The sequence below is a fragment of the Mesoplodon bidens genome, assembly GCF_964165515.1.
Source record: "Mesoplodon bidens genome assembly, chromosome: 4".
In the NCBI taxonomy this organism is placed as follows: Eukaryota; Metazoa; Chordata; class Mammalia; order Artiodactyla; family Ziphiidae; genus Mesoplodon; species Mesoplodon bidens.
Window position 1 is genome coordinate 174,075,702 of NC_138160.1, and position 12,797 is coordinate 174,088,498.

The following is a 12,797-nucleotide window of genomic DNA, read 5'->3' on the forward strand; positions in this document are numbered from 1 at the left end:
CTGCTCATTGAGGTGTACAAAGGTATTCTTTATTTAGGCAACCCTGAAATTTGTGAATTTGCGATTCCAGCAATACTGTTGACAAAGCCAGTGTTCATTATAAGCCTGTTTAAAACCTCTGATGATATTAGAGTTTGTTGGTAAATTATTATGCCCTTTGGATTCTCAGTAGATATTTGGGAAATTTGTTGGTTAGAGGTTTTCCTTCCTGAGACGGATTATAAGGTTCCTTGCTGTTGTTTTCTTGGTAATTTAAAGTTTAGAACAAATGTTACCAATTTAATTTGTGTGTTTTTAAATTCATGCCTTTGTTAAGGTCTCACCTGGGCTGTTGCAGTACTCTTCCCTAATTAGTCTTAAGGTGTTCGGTCTCTTTCACCCTTTAAATGCTAGGTCTGTCACAGTTCTGTGCTCTGGTTGAATTATTTTCCTTATTCTCTCCCACGCTAGCTTGGGCTGCTGGACATCTCATTGCTTATTGTTATCAAGTCTTACATAGTCAAGTCTTCTCATCCTCACTTTTCTTGTCTGTAAACTGAGGATGTGTTTGGTTTCCTCTAGGATTTTTATAAGACTCAAAAGAAATGAGTGTCGATGTGAAAAATATTTCATAAATGGAAAGGCTGCCTGCAGGACCCTCCCCCATCACCTTTCAGAATCCTGACATCCTTCAGGTCCATCTCATCTTCCTCTTTAAAACCAGTTTCCACCCTACCCCTCAGCAGTTAGAATCTCCTTTGTCAAAGCATTTAGGAAATGTATTGTCTGTGCTATTTATTTTAAGCACAGTGTCACATACTACTTTAGGACATCTCTTGCAAACAGACTGTAAGCCCTGGGAGACAGGGAGGGGGGAGCTCACAGTCAAAGGAAAGACTTTTAAGAGTTGTGGGGTTGGGCTTCCCTGGTGGCGCAGTGGTTAAGAATCTGCCTGCCAATGCAGGGGACACGGGTTGGACCCCTGGTCCGGGAAGATCCCACATGCCGCGGCGCAACTAAGCCCGTGTGCCACAACTATTGAGCCTGCGCTCTAGAGCCTGCGAGTCACAACTACTGAGCCCACGTGCCACAGCTACTGAAGCCTGTGTGTCTAGAGCCAGTGCTCCACAACAAGAGAAGCCACCACAATGAGAAGCCCGCACACCGCAACTAGAGAAAGCCCACGTGCAGCAACAAGACCCAACACAGCCAAAAATTAATTAATTAATTAATTAATTTTTAAAAAGAGTTGTGGGTGGTAATTCCGTGTAAGTAAATAGTGAAAGCTCATAAAAATCTCAATTTTACACACACATAGTTACCTTGAACACCCCCTAGAATGTATATTAGTAGTGATTCCATTTGTTTATTTAAAGAGACAAAGAATTTAGATCCCCTATGATATTTTTAGTCCTAAACTACTAGAGAGAAATTGTACATGCTGTTTGAAGAGAAATTAATTCTGAGTGTGTTAGAACTTGAGTCTGGCCTGTCAGTCATTCTTTTGGGTGATTAGGTGTGCCATGTTATGTTGATGACTTATCACATTAAACCTTGACCCATGGATTTCATGAGTTAAACTTTAGAATGGAATTGCTCTTCAGCCTCCTTACTAGGAAGAGGGACCCTTTTCACTTCAGTCTCCAAGTGATTCTAGGTGAGCTCTTTGGCCTTGGACTGGGGTTTTAGGAATGGAAGATCAGTGTCACTAAGAACACAGTGGCTTGTTCCGTTTTAGTGGCTCCTTCAGTTCAGAGAGGGGGAGAGTCCTTGCCTTGGTAGGATTTTGGCTTGGAGAGAGAGCACAGCTTTGCCAGAGAAATGGAGGGGAGATAGTGCCTCTTAGTCATTGTTATTTTTGACAATTCTGTGTATGTATTTGATCTAATTAATATTCCTTACATAAGGAATATTCTTATTTTTTTCCAAATGTCCTGTAGTACTCTTAGGCAGTCGTTTCATAGCAAATTTACCATCGGTAAAACATTTGTACAAGTGAAAAGGGATCAAGTCAAATTACTAGTAGAGTACACCTTCTGCTTGTGTTATTCTCCTTCTTAGGATATTCCACCACAACAAAACCTTGACCACTATCTTCCTACTGTAGATACTGTTAGAGATGGATAAGAAACAGTGCTTCAGACTTTTTTCTACTCTGATTGTCAAGGAATTACCTTATTAGGTTTTCTTCATACTGTGTGTGCTCATTAAAAACCAAATAGTAGTTTTCTAATGACAGGATTGACTTTAAAAAAAAATTTATTTATTTAATTAATTTATTTTTGGCTGTGTTGGGTCATCATTGCTGATTGTTGGGCTTTCTCTAGTTGCGGCGAGTGGGGACTACTCTTCATTGCGGTGTGCAGGCTTCTCACTGCGGTGGCTTCTCGTTGCGGAGCACGGGTTCTAGGCATGTGGGCTTCAGTAGTTGTGGCACGTGGGCTCAGTAGTTGTGGCGCGCAGGCTCAGTAGTTGTGGCCCACAGGCTTAGTTGCGCCGCGTCATATGGGATCTTCCTGGACCAGGGATCGAACCCGTGTCCCCCGCATTGGCAGGCGGATTCTTAACCACTGCGCCACTAGGGAAGTCCAGATTGACTTCTTTGTATTAGGGATGCCAGATAATAGAGAATTATCCATTCACTTTATACATTCATTCTGTCATGAAAATAGTCTTCTACAATAGCTTGAACATTTTCTTTTAGTAAAAAATTTTTTAAAAATATTTATTTATTTTGGCTGCACTGGGTCTTAGTTGCAGCACACGGGATCCTTGCCATGGCACATGGACTTCTTAGTTGAGACATGCATGTGGGATCTAGTTCCGTGACCAGGGCTCGAACCCAGGACCCCTGAATTGGGAGTGCAGAGCCTCAGCCACTGGACCACCAGGGAAATCCCTCTTTTAGTAAAATGTTATAAAGATTTATGCCACAACCCCTTATCCACTGTTGTCACACTTTTGCTGCTTACTCCCTAAGTCGTTGTGATAGTCTACCAAGAAATTTGACGGTTGCATGCCAACCATTCATGGAAGTTGCCTTTCCTGCTTAGTTTAGGCATGCAGTATTTCTCTCTCTCTGTCTCTCTCTTTTTTTTTTTCTTTTTCTTTTTATCCTTTTAAGAAGATCTTTAACAGGACAGAAAAATTTAATTTTGATAAAATCCAGTTTATATTCATTTCTTTTCTGAATTGTGTTTTGGTGTTATGTTTAAGAACTCTTTTTATACATCTCTAGATTCAAAATATTCATATTTTGTCGAGGGTTTTTTGCATTTAAGTTCATGAAAAATGTTAATCTGTAATTTCCTTCCTTTCTCTCTTCTTTCCTCTTTTTCTTTCTTCTCCCTCTTTTTAACTTTTATCTGTACATAACTACACAAATAGTACAAAGAACATCTGCATACCCTCCTCTTAGATTCTACCCATTGTCATCATCATGCCCCATTTGCTTTATCATTTGCGTACATACCTCTTTCTCTCTTCTCTTTCTCCCTAAAACTTTTGTTCTCTGAACCACCTGTGAGAACACTGCAGACATGGCTCTCTACCCCAAACACCCAGTGTGTACCTTCTAAGAGTTAAAAAAAGATGTGCGAAATTTTAGTAATGATTTTGTAGACCGAACTTGTGTAGGAATTATGTAAATAACATTATTTTCAGGGAGTAGATATTTCTAAACATAAAACAGACATTGTTCTATAATCATGTGGGATAATTTTAGAGAAAAGATGACTAATGTGGCTTTAGGATCCCATTTCTTCCTGTAACATTTGCGACCTTGTCATAGTACCATCTTTCCTTTTTTATCTTCAGTATCCCCTTTCCCACTGGGTCCTTCCCTTTAGCTTGAAACAGGAGCACATATTCTCCTTTCTTTTGTCTTTTCTCACCCTCAAAATAGTATTCCATCTCCTTCCTTCCCTTTGCGCTTTCCACTGCACTTCCCATTTACTCATTGCCCCGTTGTAATCTGCCTTCCACCTCTTCTACTTTTCCGAAGCTGCCCCCTTAAAGGACACCAAAGATGGAATTACCAAATTCAGTGGCTTCTTAGTCATCATTCTTTTTGACTTCCTCCTTCCTAAGACTCTTCTCTTAGCTTCTACTCTCTTCTGATTTTCTTTCCAGCTTTCTGACTTTTTTTCTGTCTCCTTCCTGCTTTCCCTTATTAATTCATGGAACAAATATTTGAGTGCCTACTGTGGGCCAGAGCACATTTTACTTGCTGGGGATACAGCGGTGAACAAGACAGATTGAAACTCTGCTCTTATGGAGAGAGATCAATAATTTTTAAAATTAATTTTAAGTTATAATAAATGCTAAGAAAAAATTTAAAGCGTTATGTGATACTGAGTGATTGGTAGCAGCAGCTTTAGATATGGTAGTAGCAGCTTTGTCTTAATTTGGCCTGAATGACAGGAGATTATGAATCAGCTGAAAGTTTCAGAAAAGAACATTCCAGTTAGAACCACCAGCACAAAGTCTCGGAGGCAGGAACCTTCTGAGCTTGCATGAAGACAGAAAGGAGGTCAGTGTGGCCAGAGCAGCAGGTATGCAGCTGGTATGAGTAAGCAAGGATCAGATCAGGTGCAGTGAGAAGCAATAGCAGGATTTTAAGCAAAAACATCACATGATGTAACATTTTTTAAAGGCCATTCTGGTGCTAGATGGAGGATGTCTGGGATTGGTCTGGGCAAGAGTGGCTGCAGTTAAAGCTTTTGCAGTGTCTAGGCTGGGGCTGGTGGTGGTAGTGCAGATGGAGAGGAGGAGATGGATTCTGGACAGCTTCTGAAGGCAGAGGTGACAGAGGCTGCCGATGGACTAAATGGATTGGATGGGGGCAAACGGGAGGAGTTGAAGGGAATTCCAATCTTTTTGGCTTGAGAAACTTTCTTTGCACACTTTTTAAACATTCATGGTCCCCAACCAACTATATTCTCTACTTTTTTCACTCAGTTTTCTTTTCCTGGGTTAATGTCATTGATTGTTTTTTTTAATATTTATTTATTTGGCTGCGTCGGGTCTTAGTTGTGGCACGTGGGATATTCGTTGCGGCATGCGGGATCTTAAGACTGTGGCGCTCAGGTTCTTCGTTGAAGTGCACAGGCTTCTCTCTAGTTGTGGTGTGTGGACTCCAGGGCGCCCAGGCTCAGTAGTTGTGGCAGTGGGCTCTCTAGTTGTGGCTTGCGGGCTTAGTTGCCCCGCGACATATGGGATCTTAGTTCCCCGACCAGTGATCGAACCCACATCCCCTGCATTGGAAGGCGGATTCTTAACCACTGGACAGCCAGGGAAGTCCCTGTCATTGATTCTTTCATGGCTTCGTCTATCACCTATAATAATGAGATTCTCCAGATATCTCTACCAAGGTTCAGATCCAGCTGTCTACTGAACATTTCCACTTTGATTTCCCACATGTCCAAAAGGGACTCTCCCCTTTTCTTGCCAGTCTTATGTTTCTTCAGAGTATTTTCCCTAGTCCAGTCATCCAAAGTAGAAACTTGGGAATTATCCACTCCTTTGCTTCATTTCCTGTTTTTTTGGGTTTTGTGGCATTTTGTTGTTGTTGTTGTTGTTTTGGCCACGCTCTGCAGCATGCGGAATCTTAGTTCCCCGACCAGGGATTGAACCAGTGCCCCCTGCATTGGGAGAGCAGGGTCTTAACCACTTGGACCGCCAGGGAAGTCTCTATTTCCGTCTTTAAGTTGGTTATTTGTTCAACCAACATTGAGCTCCTGCTGGGAGCCAGGAATTGTGGTGGTGCCAGACCTGTGTGTCATGCAGTCTGTTGGGGAGTAGATGGTAAACAGTTCATTGCAAAGCCCTGTTGAGGGCTGAAAAGCCTGTGGGAATACTAGGAAAGGGATGCCCCTTGGGTGAAGTTTAGAAAGCTTTAAAGACTTGACTTTTAAAATGGGTCTTAATATTTTGCCAAATGTTTTCCCAAAGGGTGTTACATGAAACGCTAATTTCATGGGCTGTTAAAAGAGTTCTAGAGTTGAGCAAAGTTGGGTGACACTGGGATAAACAAATATAAGTTTCCTTTATTTAGGACATTTCCAAACATTTAATAGGCTAATATGCATGCGGACTTGAGCTCTTATCAGGGGGCATCTAATAGGATTTTGATTCCTTTGGAAAACTAAGCAAAAGCACAAAGTTATGACAGTGAGTAAATCTTTGAATTTAAGGCTTAAAGTGCCAGAGAGACTGGAAGATAAAACTGGAAAGGTAGGAGTCATATCACACGAAAAGCTTTATGTTTGATACTGGGTGTTTGGACTAAATAATTTTGGGACATTGTGAATCCCGCCTCACACATTTTTATGTTGACATTTTGAACTTTTCATCCTAAGTTTTTAAGCTTATGAAAAATTATAATGCATTGGTTATGTTAATCAATTGTATATTAAATTACTGTAACAATTTATTAAGTGAAATATATGAAATAAGAAATTTATGTAACACATAAGTGCTACATATGTTTAATGTGAATCGACTATTTTAAAAAGAGAAAAGAAAAAGGGCAAAAATGCTGTTTATAGTTGCAGAGGATATAACTTCCAGAGAATTATAAATTTTAGCATTTAAAATAAAATGGTTATATCATTTTTTAAAATGTCGCCAGTAGAATCTGAGTACCTTAGTGATATGCTCTCATCAACCATTTAAAGAATGCTTTTCTTTAACAGAAATTTTATTTATTTTAAGAAGGTTTATTTATTATTTTTTATTAATTAATTAATTTATTTTACTGCGCGCGGGCCTTTTTCTAGTTGTGGCGAGCGGGGGCTACTCTTTGTTGCGGTGCGTGGGCTTCTCATTGCGGTGGCTTCTCTTGTTGCAGAGCAGTGGCTCTAGGCGCGTGGGCTCAGTAGTTGTGGCACGCGGGCTCAGTAGTTGTGGCTCGCGGGTTCTAGAGCACAGGCTCAGTAGTTGTGGCGCATGGGCTTCGTTGCTCCGCGGCATGTGGGATCTTCCCAGACCAGGGCTCGAACCCATGTTCCCTGCATTGGCAGGAGGTTTCTTAACGACTGCGCCACCAGGGAAGTCCCTATTTTTTAAATTTATTATTTTTGGCTGCGTTGGGTCTTCGTTGCTGCGTGCGCAGGCTTTCTCTAGCTGCAGTGAGCGGGGGCTACTCTTCGTTGTGGTGCGCGGGCTTCTCATTTCAGTGGCTTCTCTTGTTGCGGAGCACGGGCTCTAGGCGTGCAGGCTTCACTAGTTGTGGCACGTGGGCTCAGTAGTTGTGGCGCACGGGCTTAGTTGCTCCGTGGCATGTGGGATCTTCCCGGACCAGGGCTCGAACTCATGTCCCCTGCATTGGCAGGCGGATTCTTAACCATTGTGCCACCAGGGAAGTCCCAATAGAAATGTTAAATCATCCCTTTTTCTTGGAACTTGCATTTCTTTTTCCTTTCCTTTCTTTCTTTCTTTCTTTTTGTTAGAGTATATAGTTGATTTACAATACTGTGCTAGTTTCAGGCACACAGCAAAGTGATTCAGCCCTACACACATATATATCCTTGTGCAGAGTCTTTTCTCCTATAGGTTATGACTACACAGTAAATTCCCTTTTTGCTCTTTTCAAAGTTGATTTATAGGGAATTCCCTGGCAGTCCAGTGGTTGGGACTCCACACGTTCACTGCTGAGGGCCCGGCACAGCATGGCCAAAAAAAAAGTCGATTTATACAAAAGAATGTATGTAGCATTCATAGGTTCTGTGTGTTATATATATTTCTTATTTCAGTAAGTGGAATTACAGTAAATTAGTATACAACAAATAACAAGCACATTATAAATTTTTATAAATAAGTAAGCAAAAAAAGTGCAGGTTTACTATACATGCCTCCCTTAATGAGATGGATGAGGCTTTTCCCACCTCAATTTGTTCACATAATTGTGGATGAATATTACTTGTTGACAAAATGACAGTTCTTAATTCTTTTCCTATTTTTTGTTTGTTTTTATACATTTAAGTTCCAGTAATCCTTGTTCACATAAGTATAAAAGAAAGGAAGAAATTTAATTATCCAATGTTAATCAGGTTTTTCAAATTTGAGTTGGTATGCCAAAAATCATACAGTGGTATGTATCATCAAAATTAATTTACCAATTAAACGACAGCTTGGTTTGGTACACTTTCAACATTAATGAAAGCAGAGAATTAGAAACCATCTGACTTGCAAAAGGATAATCTAGTCATCAGTCATTCACTTTCTCAGTTACGGAGAAATGAAACACAAAGGCTTTTACCAAATCTTATCAACTGATTGTTGATTATACCTGTTATTCTTTCACTTAGAAGGACCTTGTTTAACCTAATATACTCAAAATTGGTTGGGAAAATCAAAATACTCTTCATTTCAATACACCTTTGCCAATACAGTATTTTTTGATAAAATATTTTTATTTGCTTTAGATATATTTTCATCAAAACCTTAGAGCTGTGACTGTAGCTTGTTTAATGTATGAAAAATGTCTACCTAATTGGCAAACTCAGTCTCCGTTTTCAAGTTAATCAGCTTTTTGTCAGAAAAAGTTTGACTTCATTTTTCAAATACAAATAATACTATACAACCCCGTGAGTACCATCTCACTTCTGAATTCTAAGGGAGAGTTCAAGAGCATGGAGCCTTGTCATGAGTTTGTTGCCTGCATCAAATACTGTGCGTTGCCTGCATGTATTTTATTCATATTAAGCATTCATTTGAAGAGCTATACGTTATTTGGTTAGTTGAGGATGGAAGAATGATGTCTTTAAATGAAAAATATCACCACTCCTGCTGCCTTAATTCAAAGCATCCCAACTCGCAGGCCAGACTTTGGCAATTTAAGTGCTCAAGGCCCTTAAGTCAGTGAAGAACTATTGTGCCTAGCAGAGCAACAGAAGAGACTGTGGTATACGGTGAACATTTGGAGCAGCATGTCATTGGGGTGGCATCTGGCACCATGGGAATGAAACCCATATGCAACACTCCAAGGTCCCTAAAATACTTTGAATGCACTTCTTTGAAAATGGCCTGATTTCTCTAGATGTCTTTACACATATGCCCTTCCCTAGTCTCATAATGCCTGACACCTGCTCACCATTCAGAACTCTGCTCATGTGCCATCTCCTCTAGGACCTCTTTCCTAAGTCCCTCCTCTAGCCAGGCTAGGTACTTAAACCTATGCCAGAACAACCACACTGAGCTTTAATTAGCATGTTTGCCACTCTCCATTAGATTATGAGCAATCTGAGAGCAAGACCAGTAGTTTAGCACCAGACCTCCCACATATTTGGCAGTCAGCAAGCATCTGTTGAACGAATGTGAATGATATTGTGGAAGGAGCTCTGAATTGGGAGTCAGAAGCTGTATGTTTTTAGGCTGGGATCATTTCCGAGGTGGAGTTGACAGAGGTAAGACAGTAGGCCCTGATTTGTACTGCCATGTTCATTGCAGCCTTGTTCGTAATAGCCAAGAGGTGGAAGCAATCTGAGTTTCCATCGACAGATAAGAATGGATGAAGAAAATGTGGTGTATACATACAGTGGACTATTATTAAGCCTTCAAAAGGAAGGAAATCTTGTCGTATGTTGAAACATAGATGAACCTTGAGGACATTATGCTAAATGAAATAAGCCAACTGCAGAAAGAGGAATACTGCATGATTCCACTTATCTGAGATATCTAAAATAGTGAAACTCTTAGAAACACAAAGTAGAATGGTCGTTGCCAGGGGCTGGAGGGAAGGGGAGAGTGGGAGTTGTTCAGTGGACGTAGAGTTTCAGTTTTGCCAGATGAAAAGTTCTAGAGATTGGTTGCACAGCAGTGTGCATATAGTTAACACTACTGTACTGTACATATAAAAAAGATGGTAACTTTTATGATACGGTTTTTGACCACAAATTATTTTTGAAGTGTAGTTGAATTAGTGTTGTGTTACTTATTGCTGTACAGCACAGTGACTCAGTTGTACAGAGATATATACATTCTTTTTCATATTCCTTTTCATTATGGTTTATCACAGGATACAGAATATCGTTCCCAGTATATATACCAGTTTGCATCTGCTAATCGCAAACTCCCCATCCAACCCTCTCCCCCCAACCCCCTGGCAACCACCAATCTATTCCCTATGTTCCTGATTCTACTTCTGTTTCATAGATAGGTTCATTTGTGACCACAATTTTTAAAAAATTAATTACAAGCCAAAAACTGATTTTCCAAACCATATGCTCGGAAAATTTTTAGCAATTATAAGGGCTTTAGTTATTTATTTATTGGCCACACCTTGCTGGCATGTGGGATCTTAGTTCCACGACCAGGGATCGAACCAGTGCCCCCTGCATTGGAAGCACAGAGTCTTAACCACTTGACCACCAGGGAAGTCCCTAATAAGGGCTTCTTAATAAAGGCATATCGGGACATCCCTAGAGGCGCATTGGTTAAGAATCCGCCTGCCAGTGCAGGGGACACGGGTTTGAGCCCTGGTCTGGGAAGATCCCACATGCCATGGAGCAACTAAGCCCATGCGCCACAACTACTAAACCTGAGCTCAAGAGCCCGTGAGCCACAAATACTGAGCATATGTGCCACAACTACTGAAGCCTGTGTGCCTGGAGCCCGTGCTCCACAACAAGAGAAGCCACCACAATGAGAAGCCTGTGCACCACAACAAAGAGTAGCCCCCACTGGCCACAACTAGAGAAAGCCCGTGCACAGCAATGAAGACCCAACACAGCCAAAAAAACAAACAAATAAATAAATTTATTTTAAAAAAGATACTCTGTGGCAGAGTGTCATGTATATCAGAGTTAGAGCGGTCCCCACTTACCTGCAGTTTTGCTTTCCACTGTTCCAGTTACCTGAGGTCAACCATTGTCCGAAAATATTAAGTGGAAGATTTTAGAAATAATTCATAAGTTTTAACTGAGGTGCCATTCTGAGTAGTGTGATGAAATCTTGCGCTCTGTCCCCCTGGGGACATGAGTCATCCCTTTGGCTAGCATATTGACGCTGTATACCCTATACACCCTTCAGTCACTTAGTAGCCATCTGGGTTATCAGATTGATAGTCACGGTATTTAAGTGCATCTAACCCTCATTTTACTTAATCATGGCCCCAAAACACAAGAGTGGTGATGCCGGAACTTCAGAGAGGCCAAAGAGAAAGTGTAAAGTGCTTCCTTTAAGTGAAATGTATAGATTTCAGTACTGTCCCCGGTTTCAGGCGTCCACTAGGGGTGCAACCCCATGGAGAAGGGGGAACTACTGTACTTGGGGCACTTTTAAACTATATATCTTCTTGCCTACTGATGCCCTCCCTTTTCCACCTCTCCCCTGACTTTCATCCCTTATCACTACTAAAATGAGTCACTGTTATTCATGGGAATAGTCATATCCCTTAGTTGTGTGGAGGTAGGTTAAATGTTTGGTCTCAGTTCTTCACTCTTTGGGTCATATTATACACCTACACCCTTGCCATAGTTTCAGAGCAGGCAGAGTATACATCCCCATTCCTTGATTTGGAGCTTGGATATATGACTTGCTTTGGCCAATGAGACATTAATGAGAGGGATAAGGGTATATATTGTATTTATGAAACAATAATTTTTTAATTCAGAAAACAAAATCTTGGAAATATTATAAAAATATGAAATATATGTGTGAACTATACATATGAAATATGAGTAATTTTCCCAAAAAGTCAAGAAAAAAAAGACAAAGCCGAAAATAGAGAAGAAAATTAGAGGACCAGTGTAGGAGGTTGAACATCTGAAAAATAGAAGTTACTAGAAGAAAGAAATGATTTAAAAAATAATTTGAGGGACTTCCCTGGTTGTCCAGTGGTAAAGAATCCACCTTCCAATGCAGGGGACGTGGGTTCCATCCCTGGTCGGGGAACTAAGGTCCCATATGCTGTGGGGCAACTAAGCCCGCACGCCACAGTATTGAGCTTGCGTGCCTCAACGAGAGAGCCTGACGAGAGAGCCTGAATGCTGCAAACTACAGAGCCCACGTGCTCTGGAGCCTGCACACCACAACTACAGAGTCCATGCGCCCACGAGCCTGCATGTCACAACTAGAGTGAGAAAACCTGCACACCACAGCTAGAAAGTAACCTGAGCGTCGCAACTAGAGAGAAAGCCGAGCGCTGCAATGAAGAACCTGCGCACCGTAACAAAAGATCCCACGTGCCTCAACGAAGATCTCGTGTGCCGCAACTAAGACATGACGCAGCCAAAAAAATAAGGAAAATAAATAAATAAAATATTTAAAAAATAATAATAATTTGAGAATTTAAGGGTATGAGTTGCCAGATTAAAAGGGCACACTGTGCCCAGCACTGGGGAAGAAAATAGACCCACGCCAGTTATAAATTCTGAACATTCAGTTTAAAGAAGAGATACAAACTTCCATCATGGGGAGGGTAGGGTACTAGGTCATATATCAAGAATCAGAGTATCTTTGGACTTCTTGGCAGCACCATAGGAATCAAGAAGACAACAGTTACAATGCTGAAATTCTGAAGTAAAATGATTACCAACCTAGAATTCTATACCTAGGCAAAGTATACAACAAGAATGAGTATAGAATAAAGTCATTTTCAGAAATTGAGGATTAAAAATTTTTTAACTGTCACCCTTTTTAAGAAGCTACTGCAAGAAATACTCCGTCAATATTGAAAGAATAAATCAAGAAAGAGTAAGACATTAGATACAGAAAACAGGAGACCCAACAAAAAAAAAAATGACAAGGGTTCACTTGGGGGAGGATGATAAGTGATACCAGGATGGCTTGTATTGATCATGTCTCTCCTTTCATGC

General features: G+C 40.8%; 1 protein-coding gene across 1 annotated transcript in view; it reads left to right on the top strand.

Moving 5' to 3' along the window:
* MAML1 (mastermind like transcriptional coactivator 1) overlaps positions 1 to 12,797 on the top strand; it is a 46,405-nt gene that overhangs the window by 1,053 nt on the left and 32,555 nt on the right. The window lies entirely within an intron of this gene.